We start from the raw sequence: 6,000 nt of genomic DNA on the forward strand, positions 1-6,000 counted from the left end.
GCATGATAGTAACTAGTAACTCTGTGTGACATGTATTATCATTTGTTTCCCAAATGAAGAAACTAAGGTCCAGATTTTGTACTGGATCCTCTGCACCAGGAGGTTGCCTCACTGGATGCTGGAGGAGGTTGAAAAAAATTGGTAAAATTGCATTTTTCTGTATTTGCCATACTAGCCTCTCACGATTCTAAGATTAAACACATGATCATAATGTGTTTGGAAGATCACCACCTGTTCAAAACACTCGAGTCTCATAGTTAACTGGCAGACCCAGCCCCTGAAGTGAATTTACTGAAAGGCTGTGTCCTGCGTCTCCTTAGAACAGTGTTGGGTTTCAAAGTCAGCGTCAGGGTAGAGCTGCTAGTTAAAGGGGGTGGTCAGCAGGCCCAGAGGGCCCAGGTTGCCCTGGAGAAGCCTGGAGAAGGCTGTGAAGTTCTAGGCTTCAGACAGGCAAGGAAGAGGCCATATGGTGTGTGGTGAAAATGGAAGAAGAAAACAGAACCAACAAGGCTGAGGAGTGGGAGCACCGCTGAGACGGAGGTGAGAAAAGCACGGTGTAACGCAAGCTAGGAAGAACAGTGAGGGAGATTCTTCACAGGCAGGACGGCCGGATGCGTCCCAGAGACAGACAAGGGCTCTGCTGCGGCTGCCAAGTTGGTTTGATATTAGACCCAAGGGGATTTACATGCTAAGGTCCACTTTAGAATTTCTATCCTAATCTCTGAACTCATTTACTTCTAAAACGTAGATGTAAATGTTTCTGAGAAGACAGGGTCCATTCATTCAGCTCAACGTCTACCAAGCACCTGTTATGTGCTGGTGACCAGTGACAATGGGACATATATAGAATATAAATAAAACATGTTCCTCCCAAGAGGAACAGGTTCTGAAGGGAAATGATAATTTTTGGAGACCTGTTGTGTGCCAGGTCCTATTTGGGGTGATTTAAATTATCTCATTTAATCTTGACACCAATTCTACAAAATAGGCATGACTTTTATAAGAAGCTGAGCTTAGAGAAATTAAATAACATGCTTAAAGTTATAGACAGCAAGCATATGTGTTTTAACCCAGGTTAATCTAATTCTAAAGTCCGTAATTGCTCCATTGTTGACCCTGCCTCTCAGGCTTATGGGTTCTTGTTTCTGGGTACAGGTTTCATGGAACTGTGTACATAGGGCTTTGAGTCTGCAGAGGAGGAAGTGGTTAGTTCTGCCTTTGAGGAGGTGCAGGGAGGCGACATGGTTTCACAGAAGCTAGATCAGGGCAGTGTAGGGAGTAGAGGAGTTCAGTAGTTGGAGAAGGACATTGTAGGCAGAGAGAGTTGCGAGTCAGACGGAACAGTGTGCCCGGGATGGAATGGAGGAAGACAGAGCTGGAAAGACAGGCCAGGGCTAGACTGTAAGTAACCATTTCTTTTTAAGGAAATATGGGCAAAGGGAAGCACTGAGGTTTTTAAGCCAGAAAGTGATTTGATCAGATGTGTCTTTTAGAAAGGTCATCCTAGCTGGGTACAGAGGCTCATGCCTGTAGTCCCAGCACTTTAGGAGGTGGAGGCAGGTAGATCACGAGATCAGGAGATTGAGACCATCCTGACCAACATGGTGAAACACTGTCTCTACTAAAATACAAAAAATTAGCCGGGTGGGGTGGCATGCACCTGCAGTCCCAGCTACTAGGGAGGCAGAGGCAGGGGAATCACTTGAACCTGAGAGGTGGAGGTTGCTGTGAGCCGAGATCACACCACTGCACTCCAGCCTGGTGACAGAGCAAGACTCTGTCTCAAAAAAAAAAAAAAAATGGAAAGGTCATCCTGGTAGTTCTGGGCAGTATCGTTAGGAGCAGGGAAAGCCAGACCCATTTTCACTTGGGCCTTGACCTGCAGAAAGAAATGACCCCAACATATTTGTGGGAGTGTTGATTCTAATAGTTAACAGGATGCACTCTACTTTTTCTTTGTAGTCGTTAATATTTTCCCAACCTTTTGTTTCTTAAAAAAATTCAGACCACAGAAAAGTTACAAGAATAGCACAATGTTGTTCATTTGCCGTTTATCTAGATTTACTAATTGTTAACATTTTACCACATTTACTTTTTCTCTTTCTCTCCACACACTTGCATGTGCACACAAATATTTTTTTGGTAAGCCATTTAAGAATTCATTTCACAGAGAATGCAATTACTGTTACCCTAAATATCTTAACACATGTCTTCTAAGAACAAGGACATTCTCCAACGTAACAACAATACAAGCATCACTTGCAGGAAATCTAACACTGAAAACACAATATTATCTGATATATAGACCAAATTCAGATATCTCCAATTGTTCCAATAGTAATATTTTTAAAAATGTTTTTTCTTACCTTTTCAATCCAGGATAGACTCCAGAATCACTCATTCCATCAGCTGTTCTATTTATTTAGTTTTTAAAAATCTAGAACAAGGCCAGGCATGGGGGCTTACCCACAGGTGCATGTCAACATACCTAATTTTTGTATTTTTTGGTAGAAATGGGGCTCTGTCATGTTGCTAGGCTGGTCCGGAACTCCTGAGCTCAAGCAATCTGTCTGCCTCAGCCTCCCAAAGTATTGGAATTACAGGCATGAGCCACCATGCCCAGCCAAAATCCTTCATTTTTAGTAAACTAGAAGTGAGGAATTAGGTGTTGAGGGGATAAGTCCGAATGCTAGATATTGCTCGAAGAAAAAATATTTTAAAAAATGTAACACTGTTGGTAGACTGAATCTACTCCAAAGCCAGACTCAAACACTGCTAAGCACCCAGGTATGGTACAAATGGGAGAATATACAGCATTGTTATTTCAGCTTTTCCTCTTGTGGCCAGCAGGCATATTTTCCACTTCAAGTTCTCAGGAAAGAATATGTGTTTCCTACATATTGACTATGGTCCCGCCTGGACAGAGTTTTCATATTAAGACACTTGATGGACTACTAGCTAACCTATGTATTGACCTAATAGCTAACTCATGCCTGTGGGTCAGGCATCTGCCCCATTCTAATCTATGATAGCTGTGATTGAAGCTTTTTTTGGGTTGAATTGTATCCTCTCAAAATTTACATGCTGGAACCCCAAATCTTAGTACTTTAGAATGTGACTATATCTGGAGATATGGCCTTTAAAAATGTGATAAGTTTAAAGTGAGGTTGTGAGCATGGACCCTAATCCATTTTGCCTGGTGTCCTTGTAAGAAGAGAAAATTTGGATATAAAAAGAGATAGCAAGACATAGAGAGGAAAGACAGTGTGAGAACACAGCAAGGCAATGGCCATCTGCAAGCCAAGCAGAGAGGCCTCGGGAGAAACCAGGCCTGCCTACACCTTGATCTTGGACTTCCAGCCTCCAGTGCTGTGAGAAACAAATTTCTATTGTTTAAGCCATCTAGTCTATGGCATTTTGTTATGGCAGCCCCAGTGAGTAAATACAGGAATGCAGTGTGGCTGCTCATTTGGTCTAATTTCCTTTAAAAGAGGGCTCTGGGTGAAGCAGATGCACAGCTTGTTCTATACCCAGCTATTTCCTTTAAACTCTATAATCCACTTGTAGGAAAAAGACTAAGAGATATAAAAACCAGTATATGAAAATTAGTTATGAATGAAGTGCCACAATATAGGATACAGAAAATTATGTGGCACAGTGTTTATGCTGTATGAATTTGGAGGAGGGAGAGCTCAATGCGAATTATAGCAGTGAAGGTAAACCTTATGGAAATGATGGGATGTGCCATCAACCTTTTTGGTTGAGTGGGATTTAAAGCAGTGTGAGGGAGGTGAAAAGGGCACTTCGGATATGGGTAATTGGTGTGAGCAAAGCAAAGAGGTAGCACCGAGTGTGACACATGAATGATTGAAGGGCCAGTGTAGAAGTGGTAGACTAAATGTGCTGGGAACTAGTGGGAGACAACAGTGGGCATGCAGAGTAGATGGAGATTGTAGGTGACCTTGGAAATCAGGCCAAGGACTTCCCATGGTTTTTAGGAGTGATCTGCTGGCAAAAGTTGTCCTTTCAAATATCCCAGGATTCACCAGGAACAATAGTATTTTTTTTTTTTTTTCTGTGAGATGGAGTCTTGCTCTGTGGCCCAGGCTGGAGTGCAGTGGCACTGTCTTGGCTCACTGCAACATCTGCCTCCCAGGTTCAAGTGATTCTCCTGCCTCAGTCTCCTGAGTAGCTCGAATTACAGATGCACACCACCATGCACAGCTATTCTTTTTTTGTTTGTTTTTGTATTTTTTTAGTAGAGACGAGGTTTTGCTGTGTTGGCCAGGCTGGTCTCAAACTCCTGACCTTAAGTGGTCTGCCTGCCTTGGCCTCCCAAAGTGCAGGGATTACAGGTGTGAGCCACCATGCCTGGCCATTTTTTTTCTTTTCTTTTTTTTAATAAAGTTAAAAGTATAATAATTCATTGGTATAATATGATACCAATAATGCGTATAATAATTCATTGAGAAAACTATATGAGATAAAATATTAATATTACTATCAGAGGGGTTTCTAATTATAAGAAAAATCCAACCTGTGTGGGGGGAAACATAATTGTTCATTCATTCAATAAATACTTGCTGAATACTTAGTAAGGGCTGCATATGGGACACAGAGATGAGAAAGATATTATTGGCTCTTGGGACTTTTGATGGACAGGGGATTTTAGGTTGGCTGAATGTTAAGGAGGGCATTCCAGAAGATTGAAGGTCTAATGACAAAGGTACAGAGGGAAGAATAAATGAAGTGGACGATTTATTCATGGGGCAGCTGGAAGTGATGCTGCAGAAGAGAAATGAGCTATTATAGAATTAATGTTAGGCTTTACAAATAAGGCAGAGGAGTTAATCTAGTAAATCCCCTTTTCCATGGCAGAAATGTGAACATCATAATTTAGAAGGTATCTACCAGAAGATGATGGCATCAAAGCTTTGTCATCTGAAAAAGAAGGAGATCATGTCCTTTGCAGGAACATGGAGAGAGCTGAAGGCCATTATCCTTAGCAACCTAACACAGGAACAGAAAACCAAATTCTGCATGTTCTCACTTATAACTGCGAGCCAAATGATGACAGCACATGGATACGTAGAGGGGAACAAAAGGCACTGGGGCCTTTTGAAGGGTGAAGAGTAGGAGGAGGGAGAGGATCAAGAAAAATACCTCATGGGTACTGTGCTTAATACCTGGGTGACGAAATAAGCTGCATAAGAAACTCCTATGACACAAGTTTCCCTGTGTAACACACCAGCAATTGTACTCTTTTTATTTTAAATGAAAGTAAAAAAAAAAATCTTTGGCATTCTAAGAGTTAACTTATTTATATCAACACTCTACACTCACCAACCCATTAAGGTAACCAAGCTATAAAACAAACTTTGTCATCTTTTCTTAAAAAATACTTTAAAACACAAAATAGTCTTTCTTGTAAGGAATTGGAAATACTCGAGGAAAGTTGTAAAATGCTATACATATAATTAAGCATGTTGTCATTAACTTAAATTTAAAGGAGGTCATAAAAACAAAATCAGTTCTTAAAATTTTTTCATGTATTTATTAACTTTTTTAGAGGCAAGGTTTTACTCTATCAACCAGTCTGGAGTTCAGAGACGCAATCATAGCTCACTGAAGCCTTGAACTTTTGGGGACAAGAGATCCTTCTGCTTCAGGCTGCTGAGTAGCTGGGGCTTCAGGTATGTACCAGAATGCCTGGCTAATTTGAATTATTTTTTATTTTTATTTTGATAGAGATGAGTTTTCACTATGTTGTCCAAACTGGTCTAGAGCTTTTGACTTTAAGTGTTCCTCTTGTCTTGACCTCCCAACTTGCTGGGATTACATGAACTAGCATGCCTAGCCTTGATATTTCTTTTTTAAAAAGGCACTTGTATTGTCTAACACCTATGGCTGGAGGATGAATATTTGGCCAAGTTTTGGCCTCTGAAGGTAAGTGTCTGTCTAGTTAATCAAGATAGGCATCACATTTCAGGAGACTGGTGG

General features: G+C 41.0%; 1 long non-coding RNA gene across 3 annotated transcripts in view; it reads left to right on the forward strand.

Moving 5' to 3' along the window:
• The window catches only part of LOC141582313 (uncharacterized), a 63,314-nt gene extending 57,627 nt beyond the window's left edge, over window positions 1-5,687 (forward strand). For all 3 annotated transcript variants that reach the window (XR_012515179.1, XR_012515180.1, XR_012515178.1), the window contains one exon: window positions 5,570-5,687. This is a non-coding gene — a long non-coding RNA (uncharacterized LOC141582313). The remainder of the gene's footprint in view (window positions 1-5,569) is intronic.
• The last annotated feature ends 313 nt before the right edge of the window (window positions 5,688-6,000 follow it).

Source organism: Saimiri boliviensis, chromosome 19 (genome assembly GCF_048565385.1).
Source record: "Saimiri boliviensis isolate mSaiBol1 chromosome 19, mSaiBol1.pri, whole genome shotgun sequence".
Lineage (NCBI taxonomy): Eukaryota > Metazoa > Chordata > Mammalia > Primates > Cebidae > Saimiri > Saimiri boliviensis.